Source organism: Bubalus bubalis, chromosome 16 (assembly GCF_019923935.1).
Source record: "Bubalus bubalis isolate 160015118507 breed Murrah chromosome 16, NDDB_SH_1, whole genome shotgun sequence".
In the NCBI taxonomy this organism is placed as follows: Eukaryota; Metazoa; Chordata; class Mammalia; order Artiodactyla; family Bovidae; genus Bubalus; species Bubalus bubalis.
The window spans coordinates 39,023,214-39,041,422 of NC_059172.1; the positions used below are offsets into that span (position 1 = coordinate 39,023,214).

The window sequence follows — 18,209 nt, forward strand, 5'->3', positions numbered from 1 at the left end:
AGAATTTTGCCTAAAAATAAAAGTTAATTATAATGCTTCATAGTTAAAAGTTTTAATGGACTTATTGAACAAATATGAAAATCATTGAACAAATGTTAACATTGCACAGTTATCAAGGATGCAGTGATGTCAGAGACAGATGCTATATTGTGCATGGGTTCTGTTTTTATCAGTATTTCAACTTTATTCTATTTGGAGGCTCCTCCAACTCTCAGTGAGACTATTTTTAAAGAACAAAAGGAAAATCCATCTATTCAAGAACATCTGCTTTCCATACAGTTTTTCTCTTTCATGATTTATCTGGAGACATGATCATTTGACCTGAAACTGAAGAGTACGCTTGGGGCACAGAGATAGCAGAGTGAGCACTCCTATCCCCCTACTCTGAAGATCCAAGACCTTTGATTGTTCTTCTTTGTACTGTATGTTTTCATACAGGCTATGGAGGGGTAGAGAGTGTACCCTTAAATGGAAGCCAATGAATGGCCCTATGTCAGACATGAGTAACTTTTTTCTTTGCATCAGGATTTCTTCATATCATCAGCTTTGAGAACCTAGCATAAGTCATTATTTCAGAAGGTATAGGTTTGCAGAGTGGAGATTTCCTCCCCTCTCAGGTCCTTTGTTGGCTTCAGCATGTTCTCCTTTTTTATTTCTGATCATGACTGCCGGAGTCCAACTTCAGCAGCCAGGGATTCAACCTGAAGAGATGGACAGTGTCAGCGAGTAATGAGACAGCCTCTCAGTTTTCTATGGACTGCCTGTTTATTTCAAGTTTAAGATTCTCTTTTATCTTTTACAAAAACATTAGGCCAGAGGTTTGACATTTTCAATTCCCCCTCTCCCAGATTTATTATATCCATAAATCATTGTTGCTCTTCAAACAGAGTTCCTGCCTCTCGGAATCAGCCTTATCATCTATTATCTACCTCCTCTAACCTGTCCTATAGTTAACTTGTGATTACATTGTAACTCATGCTACATTCCTCAGTTTACTACTTATCTTCCTAAATCCTGTTTGCCCCTAACATCCTGAGCTCACTATCTCTTAAAAAGGCTTCTAGCTATAGTGTCTCTAAAAATTCCTAACTTCTATAAGCTATAGTAAAATATGATAACTTTACAACATTCCTTAAATCTTTAACTTCTAACTATTTTAATTATTTCTAAGCCCTAAATTCAGTAAACTCCTTTGCCATAAACATTCTCCTCACAAATAGGCTTCAGATATCAATCCCTCCCATGGCCTCAAGCTACGGCCTATGTGCTCATCCTGGAACACTCTTTTGTAAAAGTCCTTGAACAAATGTGAATGATTAACTTTATGAATTATTTTCTGAGCAATGCTGCAGAAGGCTTTGTGCCTTCTCATGCCCCTATCAAGAACAAGATGCACCTTAATATTCCTTTTCAGTCAACTCAACTGAGGAGAGGAAAATTCAAGTCAGAATTACAAGGCCTAACTCTTTCATACTGGGATCCGTGCCCGTGGAATGAGGAGAGGGGGCTGGGGGCCATGCCTCCATTTTGTCAGTAATGCCTAACGCAGCTCCTGACACGTAACTCTATGGCTCAAATGGTGTGAAAAGTTACAAAGATGCTTGATTGGAGATAAGCATTTTCTTATATTTTAATATACAGAAACATTTCTTATTGAATTATCACTATGGTTTAGTCACTAAGACGTGTCAAACTCTTGTGACCCCCATGGACTGTAGCTAGCCAGGCTCCACTGCCCATGGGATTCTCCAGGCAAGACTACTGGAGTGGGTTGCTATTTCTTTCTCCAGGGAATTTTCCCGACCCTGGACTAGAACCCGGGTCTCCTGCATTTCAGGCAGACTCTTTACCAACTGAGCTACAAGAGAAGCCCTGATCTGGTTCACAGTCTTGATTAAAATGGCCCCTTTTCCCTGGTCATAAATCTTGTTCCATAAACGGGTCCTTCTCAGACTTATACAGAGCTCTAGGCTCTGAATACCTAAACTCTGGTGAATTTTTTCTTTACCTTTTTTAAAAAACATGCACAGGCAAGTGCCAAAGTGCCCAGGAAGAAGAGAAAAATGGTTAAATTACAAAAAGTTATTTAACTTCTATTTTTCATATTTGTTTAATATTGTTTCCTGAATTGATGCAGGCTCTATCCTGGCCAAGTTTCTGATTTTTTATTCCTATAATAGAATAGCTCTAAATGACATTATATTTGAGAATTTGAAATATTGAATTTCCTATGAATGTTTTTTTCATTCAAGCATTAATAACTCTTCCTCACTGCTGGGAGCCAGCACGGGAGAGCCCGCCCATTACAAGGTCATGCAGAAGAGACCTGACAGGCAAGGTGGATCAGGACTCGAGGGACTCCCTGGACCTGCTCGAGCATCTACCCTGAAACCAAAGTCTGTCTGTCTACTGTTTACTATATTATGCTTTTCACCAACTTTTCTGACATTAACAGGGGGCTATCCTGGACCACCTTTCTCTGAAAAAAAAAAAAAAATCAACTTAAGGCTCTAGTTATAAGTCTCCTGGGCTTAAAAGGAGTATTTCAATTCTAACCCCTCTGTTAGCATTTTAGCTTGCTTGGCAGGTTTATCCATACCCTTGCAACTAATGCACATAATTGCTCACAACTCCCCAGCCATGAAAGGCATGGGAAGCCTAAGCATTCTAAAAGTCCTAATGAGCATAGAGCCCTTTGAGGGATGAAAAATTATTAGAATAGTATTGGTAAAGAGCTTCATTATTGGGCCAATGCTTGCTTCCAAGTTCCCATATCCCTTATCCATTGTGCACCTGGGAGTGCATTAGTTAATGTAGTTGGAATGAAAGAAAAACAAGTAGTAGCCTTGGTATTAACCACATCAGACCTTTGAGCTAATAAGTTCTTTCTTTGTTGTGACCCACTGCACCTTTGCTCCATGAGAATGTAACTTTATTTAGTACTTTCTGAGGCTGGGAGAAATAAAGAAAAAGCACTTTAAGGGAAAACAAGTTTTCTGGCTGATCAACCTTTATCAGAAAAGAGTCATGAAATGTTAACAGGCCACAGGGCCAGACATAACAAAAGACCTTTGTTTATGAAAAGGGGTACAGAAAATGTCCTGGTTTCAATAAAGGTAAAATTGATGGAATGTTGAGCTGACTCTGTATCTTTTACTTTGAGAAATGTGTAACTCAGAGTATAAAAGTTCCTTTTGAAAATAAAGCTGCGGATCCCACTTCACCAGAGCTCTGGTCTCTGTGTCTTTCTTTCTTTTTTTCTCTCTCTCTCCCTTTTTTTTCAGGCTGACTCCCTGGAGCACAGAGGCCCTCTGAGTTCACTTTTTTGCCTGGGCTTCTAAGACCCAATGGGGAAGTTGCTCTGCGTCTTCACCCCACTGAGAGGGTGCCTGAGGCCTCCGTGAATGGAGCAAGTCCTGTGTCAGGGCCTTTATTGGCTTTCTGTGTAAACCAAGGAATATCAGCCTCTTTCTCTCTCCCTTATTCTTTCTCTTTACTTTTTGTTTTTATTTTTGACCCCGGACCACCAGTTACCAGTCCATTATAAGACCCATGTCATCTCTCTTGCCGACGCTGACGCCGTTCATCCTGAGAGTTCCCCTGGATCCTGCTGGGGCTGGACCCTGGAACCTCACAATTTCAGAGAGTGGAAAAAATACACTTAGAAGTGAAAAGAATTTGTAACTTCCACTGAATAACTGTATATTGATAAAAATACTCATATAGTTATTCTATAGATTTTGTAGCAGTCTGCAGTGATTTTAATTTCCCTCTATGAAAATGACTTTCTTGAAGCTTTATAACATTACATATTTAAAAACAAAAACATTCAGAATAATAATATAAAATATGCAGTTGTTATATTAAATGGACTTTATTCGATTTTATCATGTACTCATATATCAGTTATCTGTTTTTAAAGAATAAGGAATTGAGGCAAAGAAAAATAAGGTTCTTACTCAATAAATCTTCAACTCTTGCTATGATTGATTTAGTTTTAGATGTTTCATTTGAAAAAAATTGATACAAGGAAGGTTTTCATTCTGAGTGGGTGGTATTTTAGGCTTGTTCTGGTAATGTGCCTTCTTGGTTTAGATACTGGAACTCTTATCTGGTCATTGAGTATTAATTTTTTTTTCAAGTCATCAAGCACCTCCTGCTTTGTGATTTTATTCCAAGCATCAGGAATTTTACCTTCATTTATAAGTCTTTTGTGATATTTTTCTTCTAGCTTTGATCTGAAGTGACAGACAAACCATTTCCAGTATGGCTGGGTGGATGTGTCTGGGGTGGTGCTCCATGTGGCATATTCCCCTCCTGCTTGTTGATAGGTCTTATATGGGATTCTCCTGCCATCATTCAAAACAAAATTAGAGTCACTTGCTACTGCACTAGTACAGAAATTAAGGGTAGAATGGTCTGTTTGTTACCACCCCCATCCACCAAGAGCCTGTGGACGATGGAAAGGAACACTGTGGTCTCCTTCATGGGTAGGGATTGTGTTTGTCCAAATTGCTTTACAGAAGGGACACTGTTTCCAGCAGCCACAGAGATGTTCAGAGAGCATTTTCTAGATTTCAGGAATCATTTCTTCTACAAGTCTATGCAAACATTTCTGTTCTACCTTCTTCATTTCAGGATCCAAAGTTTTACTCATGGCCTCTTTGATAAACTCACTATCTTTTATCTCCTGGTGTTCAATGCTTATCAAGTCTTTTCGTGGAAAAGTCAAGGTACTCCCCAGGCAATCACAGAACAAATCTAACCACCCAGACACTGTGCTGCTTTTATCTTTAGCTATTGCTGTAGATGCATGTATAGCTGAGAGGATGGCATTCTTGATGTCATCTAAACTCATTTGTAGAAAAGTCTTTATTTTTTTACTTCTTGTGTCAGAAAAATATCTTTTAACATGGTTTTCAATGTAGTGCTTAAAAAATGATTCTGGATTATGAAGGTACTGCCAGTAGTTATCAAAATTTTCCTCTTCTGCCAGAGAGATGAGAATGTGTTTCTCCAGGTTAGCTCTGTTTTCATTGAATGCCCGGCAGGTGGTTCGAATGTCCCCAGCAATTTTGAGGGCCATGTTTTTCCTTATGGTGCTGGAGACAGCAGGTGTGAGTTTCTTCCACAGAAAATCAACAAACGTTTTAATTGAAGTTCTCCTTGACAAGAGATCTTAAAGCTCATGAAGAAATCATCTTTCTTTCTTTGCAGATAGTGTACAGGATCATTTGCCCTCTTGAATGCCTTGTGCATCTCCTTAAACTTCACTGATGCTCTTTGGAATAAACACAATGATAAGTCTATTTCATATTTTCTTGTGAATGTGTATCTTTTCTGAGTGGGTTCAGACTTCACCTCCTCATGTATTATTCTCAGGATTTCATGGAAATAAGTTGGATTGTAATCATGCTTTTGCTGAGATATTTTGTTAACAGTTTCATTAACTTTTGAAATAACGCAGTCAGTAGTCATATTTATGGAGTGTATATCTTGGGGCTCTATTGTCATTGTAAAGAGTCCCCAAGATTTCCCGTTCAAGTTAACATGTTTGTCATAGTTGATTTCAAACTTTTCTCCAGAATAGTTCATCAGTATGCTTGCCATGTGTTTTTCCTTTTTGAAATATTCCAAAAGGATACCCTCAGAATCCACTTCAATTTTATGCTCTACAGCTGGAGGGAGACTTGAGGACACATTATAGACCCATTTTTCCCAAAGTAGGTTGACTTTCTCATGGAGCTCTTCCTTGTTCAATTTGATGCCATTTAGCGATAAAGCCAACTTCCAGCTTTTTTCCAATAATTCCTTTTCATAACCTGAATTTTTGTTATCCAGTTTTTCTTAATTTTTTTTTAAACTAATAAGTTCTTTGGCTTTTCTTTGGCCATGTAAAATTAGTGCCTCTTTAAGGGTTATGAGTTTATTTTCAAAATTTCCTTTCCACTGAACCAGCACTTCACTATCTGGGTGTCCATTAAAATATTTTTCAATTTCTTGCTTGATGGGTTCATATATCTCTGTAACTAGAGCCTCCAGGGTATATGTTTTGAGTGTCTGTATTTTTCCATTCTGAATCTGGTTGATCAGCTGGTCCTGTAATCTCTGCACATGACTCCTCAGCTCCCATGTCCAGGAGTTATACATGGTTTACAGTTTGTGCATGGCCATGACTTCTTGAATGTTCCTCAAGCTGAAAATAAAGTTCTCATTCAGTAGGGCTCTCCACAAATCTTGAACTCGGAATTTTATATCTGATATCTTCATGATGCTTCCCCTAAATTCCTGTTGGGCAATCATAAGAATTCTGCTTTTTAGTTACTGAACATTGTGGCTGTAGCGAGGATTGGGTGGGGCCATTGGGAGATTGCCATTCCAGAGGTGAGCAAAGTAGTAGACGTGGGTATTGGCATCAAACTTAATGATGTCACTAAAGCAGGTTACATCAGAGCACTGCTGTTCTTCAGCTGCTGTTGCTGCCATATTGTCCAATCTCTGCTCTAGCCGCCTTCTTCCATCCATAGTATCATCTTTAGCTGTAACTTCCTCCACATTCTGATGGACAAAGTGGGAGAGATTTTTACTTGTTTCATTCTCAGAAAAGCGTGGACAACTATTTGTAGAATATCTTGCATTTCCCCCATCAATATTATGGGGGAAATCAATATTTCCCCCATAATATTGATCAGAGTCAAGTTTCCAAGTCCGATGACAAAGGTTGCCAACTCATCGTCATGATTCTGGGACTTGTTGCTGAGTTCTGAGGTTCGAAGTCCCTCTGTGTCCACAAGCACAAAGTCAAAGCCAAGTTCAGCTGTGAATGTCTCCTCCACTTTCAGAAGCTGCATGTAGGCCCCGCGGGTACACCTCCCAGCACTGACAGTGAACTGCAGCCCAAAAAGGGCATTCAGCAGGGTGGACTTCCCTGAACTCTGCAGGCCAAGGACAGAGAGAACAAAAGAGCCGCTTGTTTCCAAGGTTCTCAGAGAGCTTGTCAAAAACAGCTGCCACCCACCTCAGGGGCACATATGAAACATCCCCATCCATCAGCTCAATGGGAACACCAGATATCATCAGATCTGCAGCAATGTGGGGAAGGGAGAGAGATAGCATATCATTCATGGGTGAAGCTTCTTCCAGACCTTCATAGATCTGGCCATCTTCTCTGAGAATGTGCTCAGAGAATGTGCTCAGTCATTAATCTCTCTGGAAATAGCTTCTATCTCATTTTGCCAGTCTTTCAGAGAGCTACTCTTTAGGGCCTCTTGCTTTTCTTTTTGAACCAATACCTTTTTCTTCTCATTTAGATTTTCCAAGTGTCCTGCAGTCAGGTTGTCCAAAGCTACATTCAGCCATTGGAGGAAGTAGAGTTTGGTGTGAGTTTCTGAATGATTTTGGAGAATTTCAAGGACAGAACGCATTAAAGCATTGAGAGGAAAGGCTTTTCTTAACTGTTTATGTCTTATCTTTTGTTTTTCTGTCTCAGTCTCACTTTTGTGTTGTTCAATGCTGTGATTCCCCTTTTCTCTCAGATGATAGAGTTCTTTGTCCTTTTTACACCAAAGTTGCCACAGTTTTCCCTGAAGAGGTAGTAGTAAGTTTTTCTTGACCTGAGGTATTTCCATTTCTCTCAGTAGGGTCATAAGAGCCTTTGCCTTTTCTTTGGCTTCCTTGCAATCTCTCTGGTCTTCATCAATAAGTATTCCTTGCTTGTGAACAACTTGGGCACAGTTCTCCAAGCTGAGTGCAGTGTTAGAGAGCTTCAGCAAATGTCCGATTGTAGTTGTGAGCTCCCCTATTCATTCTGCCTTGTTTCTGTTCCTGATCCCAATTCTTACTCTTGAGCTAGATATATTGACTGTGACTTTTCCTTTATCATCAAGCAAAAGGATTAAAGGTTTTGATGACTGACACATGTCACAGACTATTTTTCGGTTTCCTTTATTGTCATCAGAAGTTGACATAAGGACAATTATGCAAGAGACTTCCTGCAAAAAGGCAAGTTGCTTCTCATATTCCTTTGCATTTCCGTGAAGATTGGTAAAGGTCAAGCAGTTGTCAAATCTGTCCTGCTCTTCCCCCTAGGGACAGAACCAGGCGACTTCCACCACTCCTCCCATCAAGAGACAGTCTCTGCTGCTGCCTTTGCAATGTCGGTGAAAAAAGACATCATGTTTGCGTTCACTGAGAAGACAGTTCATGATCTGTGATTTGGAAGCAGAGAAGCCAGTTCCAACTCTAATAAAGGACACAATGGGGGCAGAAACACGACACATCTTGTGATTCATGTAATTGTCCTTCTCATCTTTTATTTATTTCCCTACTTGCTGCCTTTGAATTTGACTGAGAGACCAAAGAGAGAATTCAATTTGAGCATTGCAAGGATTAGGTGTGAGAAGGGGGAGGGCAAACTGACAAATGGAAAGTTTGTCCAAAATATACTGTCTGGCAAAATCATCTGCACAGTGAAGAATTGCCATCTGAATATCCATAGGGTGAACATAGGGTCTGACATTAGTGGCTGCTGAAGGCTTAGTAGGATGAGCACTTTCTTCATGTAGATCTTCATATGGATCAAATGACTCCTTTTCTTGATTTGAGATGCATGAATAGACTTGGTTCTCTGTGTATTCTTCATGTTTGATGATCAGGTATCTCAGCCCATAATCCAGCATCAATAGCTTCTGTAGGAAATAGAAGGAAAGTTCTCTTTCAGAGCAGGGCTGGGTGTTGTACACTGAAGTCTTGTGGATCAGTTGGAAGTTAGCTCTGCTCATTTTTCTTGGGTAGTAGTGTTCTAGGCCTAGACGCTGGAGTAAGTCTTGGAAGGCTCCATTTTCTATGACTTCCTTCTTTTTCTTTCATTATCATGTAGTTCATGGGGCTCTTTCTTTTCATGGGAAACATTTTGCAGTTGTTTTCTCACCTCCTCCACTTGCAATGAAGAGACAGTGGACTCATAATTCCCATCAATGAGCAGTCTCAAGTCTTTTTCTAGGTTTTCCCAATGATGATCTCCAGGTGAGGACATATACAACTTCTTTAGTCAAAGATTGTCCCATGTGATGTTTGATCAAAGCCAAGCGTTGTGTTTTCTCCTCTGGAGAAAGAGCTTTGATGCCTGCTGTTGCTGTGAGACCTGTGAGCACCAGGAATGCCTGAGCCCTGTAGTTGCAAATATTTTTGAACTCTTGATATTTATTTTGTGCAGTTTGCATTTTATCCAAGAGGAAGTCTAACTCATCATGCCCCAGGAGATGCTGAAATATATTGTGAACTACATGATATCCTGCACCAGCTGTAATAAAAAGTAGCAAGATGTATGTGTCTGATTTCCCTGTTTCTCGGAGGTATTTCAAGAAACACCCAAGAGACAAGCTGACCTCATAAGTCAGCTTTCTTTGAGCTTCCTCCACCAACTCTGTGGATTCAGAGTTGGTCTTTACTTCCATAAGGTCATTCTGTGTTTTTTGAACATTTCAAGTAATTCAGAAAATTCGATGATATAGATATTGTCTTCCTTTGTTTCTGACTGAATTATCCACTGCATAATGGAATGAGCCTGAGGAAAATTTGTTACTGTATGGATGTGAGGAACCAAAAGACAGCTCAACTGAGATTTAATAAATTTAGTTTCATAAATAGAAACTTTTTTTGCAAAAGTTGACCATGTTTACCAGAAAATTCTGCAGACCCCTGTCTTTGAGGCATATATTAGACCAAATGGTATAACTTTCAATTATTTGACTCAATCTTTGCATGAAATTTATCAGCCTTTTAAGCTGTTCTTCAGGATCAAAAACTTTCCAGGATTTCACATCCTCTAGGAAAATCCTAGCCTCCTTCTCAATCAATACTCAGTAATTCTCCCTCTTGGATCTGGGCAGTGAGTTCATTCAGAACAGTATAGTGGTCTTTCAGGCAGTCAGCTACTTTAAGAGGATCCTTAAAATCACTTCTGTGGCTAGAGAGAACAATGTCCCAAACAGGTACCAGCTGAAGTCCATGGTCAATGACATACCAGGTTTGATTATTGGCAACTAGACAAGCTTTCCAGTCATAAAACCCATTTGCTTCTGGTGGGCCACCTGTCTGGGCCACAGATAATTGGACTTTGGTTTGGAGATTTTGGAAGGTTGATTTCTGAGACACTTTTTTCGAGTGAGAGTCTGATATATCCACACCTGTAGCAATGTTCACGCCAAAGCCACTGTAACTGCCCCTTATGCAAATATCCAGCACCTCTGTTGCTTGCTGTTTCACTTCTGCCAGCTGCTCTTTTTAGAAGCCCTCTGAAATGGCTTTACACCAGTAGATTCCTCCCAGGTTCAGAGGGCCCTGGTTAGCATGAGAACCAAACCACTGGAATAAGGCTTCAGCCCTATGTCTCAGCAAGTGTAGTTTGTTTGGGTCTTCTGACTAACCTAAAAGGTCTTCAATGTATTTTAATTCCTGGAGAGCAGCATTGGAAAGTTGGAGCTGGTCAATGGGAAAGTGGAAGGAGGCCAGTGGGATATAGCTGAACTTGGTTGAGCAGAAATAAGAGTGTGTAGAATGTGACTGTTGTATTTTCTTGGATTCTGAATGCATGCTCTGATCCATATCAGCTTTCAGGCTAATTCCCCAACCTCCACCCTTTGCTAAGGCTGTTACACTGAAGCCCAGCTTCTCTAAAATCTGAGTGAACGTGGATTCTTCTTGAGAAGATGTAAATTCCTTTGTATCCATCCATGTACCCTGCTCAGGGCCACGGAGTACAAACTCCCTGGGGACACAGAGTAGCTCCTCTTTCTTCTCTACAATACACCTTTGGTCACTGGCTTTGTAAATTCCCTGTAGGGCTAGTCCTCCAGATGCATGTCTCACCAGTTCTCTATCTGTGAGACTTTTCCTGTGAGACAGTGCCCCCTTTATGTTGAGTTGTCTCTCCGTGTCTTCCATGACTTCTCTTAGGGCTTTTCAGGAGCTGGACAGAACTCTTTGGGGATCTCCATTGCCTGCCTCAGCTCCGCTTCCTTTTTCCTTTCTTCCTCATCCTGTCACTGCCTCCTTCTGACAGCATCTCTCTTAATTTCTACAGTGCCCATTCTGCCTTCTTCTGCCTTTTCTTTACTGATTCCACATGAGGCTCCTATAACTTTGAAAGAGTATTTGAGTATGACTGGTTAAGCAGTTTCTCCAGGGGCCTTTTCTTTCAGGAAGGTTGCACCTGGCATTTCAGTTTCTGGAGGTATTTTTCTTCTAGATATTGTAAGGCATGGTAGAAGTCACATCCAGGTGTTCCTGCAGCTTTGACAACTAGTATTCAACTGCCAGTGCTACTTCTCTGAGCATCTCTTGGAGATCTTGCCCATTTTTGCCTCTGAGCAGGGGTTCATTGGGCATAGACTCTGCTGTGTACATGGCTGTGTGAAGATAAGACACTCAGTTAGCCTTTGGCATGTTAATATGCAGAATTCTGTGATTAATTTGCATAAATCTGTTGGTTTTTACACTAATACAATTCATATACTAATAATGAGCTATCATAAAAAGAAATTCAGGCAACAATCCCATTTATGATCACACTATAAAGAATAAAATACCAGGGAATAAACTTAACCAAGAAGGCGAAAGACCTATACTCTGAAAACTATAAACACTGATGAAGGATTTCGAAAATGATGAAAAGGAGTAGAAAACATGCTGCGTTCCCTGATTAGAAGGATTAATGTTAAAAATGTCCATACTATCCAAAGCAATCTATAGATTTAATGCAATCACTATCAAAATGCCCAGTACACTTTCACAAAAGTATGACAAAATGATTCTAAAAATTTTTTTGGAACCACAAAAGACTCAAATGCCAAAGCTGACTGGAGAAAACAAATAGCTGGATGTATCATGTTCCCTATTCCGACTATGCTACAAAGCTACATTAATCAAAACAGCATGATATTGGCATAAAAGCAAACACAGATCAATGGAACAGAATAGAGAGCCCAGAAATAAACCTACATATTCATGGTCAATAATCTATGACAAAAGAGGTGAAAAAACAATGGAAAAAAGATAATTCCAATAAGTGGTGCTGGGAAAACTGGATAGCTACATTAAAAGAATATTAGGAAAAAATAGGCAAAGAATAAATAGATGTTTCTCCAGAGAAGACATACAGATGACCAACAGGCACGTGAAAAGTCACTCAACATTGTTAATTCTTAGGGAAACCATAATGAGGTATCACCTCAAACCAATCAAAATGGCCATCATCATATAGTCTACAAATAATAAATGCTAGGAGGGTGTGGAATAAAGGGAACCCTTGTGTACTGTTGCTGAGAATTTAAGTTGGTTAGCCACTATAGAAAGGATTGTAGTTTCCTCAAAAATGAAAAGTAGGATCACAATATTACCCAATAATTCCACTCCTGGGTATATATGCAAAGGAAGTGAAGACAGGATATTGAAGAGATATATATACCCCCATGTTTTCCACATCATTATTCACAATAACCAAGATATGGAAACAGCCTAAGTGTCAGTCCATTGCTTAATGGATAAAGGATATGTGATACAGCATGCACACATATGCACACAGACACAGACACAGAATGGAATACTTCATAGTCATGAGAAAGAGGGAAGTCCTGCCGTTTGTGTGTGACAACATGGATGGACCCTCAGTGCATTATGCTAAGTGAGATAAGTCAGACCAAGAAAGAGAAATTTTGTACAATATCACTTACATGTGGAATCTAAAAAAGCCAAACTTGTAAAACAGTTGTATAGTGGTTACCAGCGGTTGGAAGGTGTAGGAATTGGGGAGATACTGTTTACAGGTACAAATGTGCCATCAGTAGATAAATAAGTCCTAGACATCTAGGCTTCCCTGGTGGCTCAGGTGGTAAAGAATCCGCCTGCAATGCAGGAGACCTGGGTTTGATCCCTAGCTTGGGAAGTTCCGCTGGAAGAGGGCATAGCAACCCACTCCAGTATTTTTGCCTGGAGAGAATCCTCATGGACATAGGAGCCTGGTGGGCTACAGTCCATGGGGTTGCAAAGAGATGGACATGACTGAGCGAGTAAGCAGAGCACATAGCACACATAGTGATTATAAACAATACGCTGTATTATAAACCTCAAAGTTGCCAAGGGACTATATCTTAATTGTTCTCACCACAATAAAGAAATGATACTATGATGTGATAGAGATGTTAGCTAACTATCTTAGTAATATGGCAATATAAAAATGTATCATATCAGCACATTGTATACCTTAGACTTATGCAAGGTTATATGTTAATTATATGTCAGTAAATAAAATGCACTTCTTAGCTGGTTTATACTTGTCACCCACTTCTTACTCTTCCTCTGACACTAGTTAATATCATTATATTATATATTTTTTTATATTATAAACTATATATGTATAATCAAATTCTCTTTATCTACTGAAGCCATCTTAATGTGTATATGTAGAACCGAATACTCACATATTCAATGTTTTCTCAATGTTATATTTTTAACACCACTATCTTTGAGACATATTATATGAGATTTCACATGTTTCAACTTCACACATAATTCAGGTTTCCTCTCTCCTTGTATTTCCTGTCGTACTGAATGTAACTGTTATAATCCTATGCATCCTTCTTCCTCCTAATGTGAATGTAATTTCATGTCCTTTCAAATTATCCTTTCCAATCTCTTCTAAATCTCAATTCTTTTTAATCCCCTACCAGCTCTCCCTTAGATTTTACCTTCATTTTTTCTTTACTGGATCATTCTAATTGCCATCTCATCTTACAGTCATTTTGATTTTGTGCTTTCCATCTTCCCCAGTGTCACTAAAATTTGAATCTAAATTTAATGGCAGACTCAGTAATTCAAAAAACTTTTCTGGGCTTCTCTGGTGGACAGTGGTTAAGAATCCGCCTTGCAATGCAGGGAACACTGGTTTGATCCCTGGTCCAGGAAGATCCCACATGCCACAGAGCAACTAAACCTGTGCACCACAACACCTGTTCCTGTGCTTAGAGCCCACAAGGCACAACTACTGAGCCCATGTGCTGCAACTACTAAAACCCGTGTGCCCTGGAGGCTGTGCTCCACAATAATAGAAGCCACCACAATGAGAAGCCCTGGGTATATATGCAAAGGAAGTGAAGACAGGATATGGATGGGATATATGCAGTGTGCATATGAGCACTGCAACTAAAGTAGCCCCCACTACTTTCTCAACTAGAGAAAGCCTGTGCACAGCAATAAGGACCCAGCACAGCCAAAACATAAATTAATTAAAAAAGAGAACAACTTTTCCAACTGAGTTATCTAAATATCTAGATAAATTTTAAGACAAATTTTAATAGATAGTGAAGTCTCAAGGAATTTAATAGGTAGTGAAATAGTATCTGATGGAAGAGGTAAATAAATTTGAAGCAAGTGAAACACTTCCATTACAAATTAAAGACAACATTTAGTATACCTTGGCATACACCTCAGAAGACAAAAGAAATTCACAATCAGACATATCATAGTGAAACTGCAGAAAATACAATAGGAAAAAATCAAAGCATTTAGAGAAGAGCAGATTTTTAAAAATTAATGTATTTTAATTGGAGAATAATTACTTTACAGTATTGTGATGGTTTGCCATACATCAACATGAATCAGCCACAGGTATATAGGTGTCCCCCACAATTCTGAACCCCCCTTCCCACCTTCATCCCAACCCTATCCTGGGTTGTCCCAGAGCACCTACCCTGGATGCTCTGCTTCATGCATCAAACATGTACTGGTCATCTATTCTACATAAGGTAATGTACTGCAAGGAGATCCAACCAGTCCATTCTGAAGGAGATCAGCCCTGGGATTTCTTTGGAAGGAATGATGCTAAAGCTGAAACTCCAGTACTTTGGCCACCTCATGCAAAGAGTTGACTCATTGGAAAAGACTCTGATGCTGGGAGGGATTGGGGGCAGGAGGAGAAGGGGACGATAGAGGATGAGATGGCTGGATGGCATCACTGACTCGATGGACGTGAGTCTGAGTGAACTCTGGGATTTGGTGATGGACAGGGAGGCCTGGCGTGCTGCGATTCATGGGGTCGCAAAGAGTCGGACACGACTCTTTGAATGCATACATAACAAAAGAATAGTTATATGAAAACAATAAGTTTCCATCTGAGGAAATGAAAAGAAAATTAAATCCAAGTAAGCAAGAGAAAATAAATAAGAACTAAAAAACCAATAAAACTGAAAACAGGAAATCAATAGAAAAAAATAAGTAAAAGTACATCAGATTCTTTGGAAATACCAACAAAACTAATAATTCAATTGTGAAAAGAGGGAAGATACAAATTACTAATATCAGAAATAAAACAGGGGTTATGGATATGAATTCTATAGACATTGAGGATGAAAAAAAGAGTACTATGAAAAACTGTTTGCTCTCACATTCCATAGCCTAGATAAAAGATCAATTCATTGGAAGACAAACTATTAAGCTTATAGGAGAGGAAATAAACACTCTAAATAGGCCTGTGTCTGTTAAAAAAATTGAATCAATATTTAACAGCCATCCAAAACAGAAAGCACCAGTCCCAGTGGGATTCACTGGTGAATTCTACCAAACATTTAGGGAAGAAACTGTACCAAATATCTACCATCTCTTTCAGAGGACAGAAGCAGAAGAAATACTTCCTAATTTAGTTCATGAGGTCAGTGTTACCTTAGTATCAAAACCAGTTAAGGACATTATAAGAAAGAAAACTGAAAACCTTTATCTCTTATGAAAAAAAATTAGAAAATTAAATCTAATAATGTAAAAGGGAGTTATATACCACAACCATGTGGGATTTACCTCAGGTAAGCAAAGTTCAGAATTAATTCATGTAATATACTACAATGAACTAAGAAGAAAAACCACATGGAGATAACCCATTTGACAAAATCCGATACTTACTCATTATTAAAACTTGCAGCAAGCTAAGAATAGAGGGGAACTTACTGAACTTGATAAAAGACATTAACAAAAGCCCTACTAGTAACAGTACACTTAATGCTAAGAACCTAGAAGCTTTCCTCTTAAATAAAAATAGATTAAGGATATCCCCTCTCATCACTCCTATCCCACATTCTGTTGGAAGAGTTAGTTAATAAGATAAGGAAATAAAAATATACTGATTTGGGAAGAAATAAATAGAACATGTCTTTGTTTGTAGATGACAGTATGTAAAAAATGCCAAAGAATCAACAAAAAAATCTCCTGGAACTGATAAGTGAATACAACAAAGTTGTAGAATATAAGGGTTAGAATACAAAAACTATTGTTTTTTAATATGCTAACAATAAGCAATTGGAATTTGAGATTAAAAACACCATACCATTTAAACTAGCACCCTTGCAAATAAATACTTAGATATAAACCTAATAAAATATGTGTAAGATCTATATAAGGAAAACTACAAAATTCTGATGAAAGAAATCAAGGAATATCTATATAAATGGAGAGATATTTATGTTTAATATTGTTAAGGCATCAGTTTTTCCCAACTTAATTTATAGAGACAGTATCTTCTTCAGCACCACAATTCGAATGCATCAGTTCTTCAGCATTCATCTTTCTTTATGGTCCAACTCTCACATCTGTACATAACTGCTAGAAAACCTATAGCTTTGACTATATGGACCTGTGTTGACAAAGTGATGTCTCTACTTTTTAATATGCCATCTAGTTTATTATTACTGTTTAGCAAAAAAAAAAGCACTGACCTATAAAGCTATGAAAGACACAGAAGAATCTTAAATCACATTGCTATGTGAAAGAGAACAGTCTGATAATGCTACATACTTTATTATTCCAACTATATTAAATAGTGGAAGTCAAAACTATGGAGACTATAAAATAGATCAGTGGTTGCCAGAGGTTGTGGTGAGAAAAAAAAAAATGGTGCCTATAGGCTTGCTTAATGCAGGGTTGCCACAAAACTTCAGTTTGTAAAAAACACAATATCCACAAAGCACAATAAAATGAGATATGCCTGTATACCTATTCAGTTCAGTTCAGTCGTGTCCGACTCTTTGTGACCCCATGGACTGCAGCACACCAGGCCTGCCAGTCCATCACCAACTCCCAGAGTTTACCCAGACTCACGTCCCTTGAGTTGGTGAAGCCATGCAACCATTTCATCCTCTGTCGTCCCCTTCTCCTCCTGCCTTCAATCATTCCCAGCATCAGGGTCTTTTCCAATGAGTCAGTTCTTTGCTTCAGGTGGCCAAAGTACTGGAGTTTCAGCTTCAACATCAGTCCTTCCAATGAACGCTCAGGACTGATCTCCTTTAGGTTGGACTGGTTGGATCTCCTTGCAGTCCAAGGGACTCCCAAGAGTCTTCTCCAACACCACAGTTCAAAAGCACCAATTCTTTAGTGCTCAGCTTTCTTTATAGTCCAACTCTCATATCCATACATGACTACTGGAAAAACATAGCTTTGATAGATGGGCCTTTGTTGGCAAGTAATGTCTCTGCTTTTTAATATGCTGTCTAGGTTAGTCATAACTTTCCTTCCAAGGAGTAAGCATCATTTACTTTCATGGCTGCAGTCACCATCTACAGTGATTTAGGAGCCCAACAAAAATAAAATCTGCCACTGTTTCCCCATCTATTTGCCATGAAGTAATGGGACTGGATGCCATGATCTTAGTTTTTTTTAATGCTGAGCTTTAAGCCAACTTTTTCACTCTCCTCTTTCACTTTCATCAAGAGGCTCTTTAGTTCTTCTTCACTTTCTGCCATAAGGGTGGTGTCATCTGCTTTACTGAGGTTATTGATATTTCTCCCGGCAATCTTGATTCCAGCTTGTGCTTCAGCCAGCCAAACATTTCTCATGATGTACTCTGCATATAAGTTAAATAAGCAGGGTGACAATACACAGCCTTGACATACTCCTTTTCCTATTTGGAACAAGTGTTGTTCCATGTCCAGTTCTAACTGTTGCTTCCTGACCTGCATATAGGTTTCTCAAGAGGCAGGTCAGGTGGTCTGGTATTCCCATCTCTTGAAGAATTTTCCACAGTTTATTGTGATCCACACAGTCAAAGGCTTTGGCACAGTCAATAAAGCAGAAATAGATGTTTTTCTGAAACTCTTTTGCTTTTTCCATGATCCACCAGATGTTGGCAGTTTGATCTCTGGGTCCTCTGTCTTTTCTGAAACCAACTTGAA

General features: G+C 39.1%; 1 pseudogene; it reads right to left on the reverse strand.

Moving 5' to 3' along the window:
• Nucleotides 1–3,955: 3,955 nt before the first annotated feature.
• Nucleotides 3,956–18,209, reverse strand: part of LOC123329765 — a 40,693-nt pseudogene continuing 26,439 nt past the window's right edge.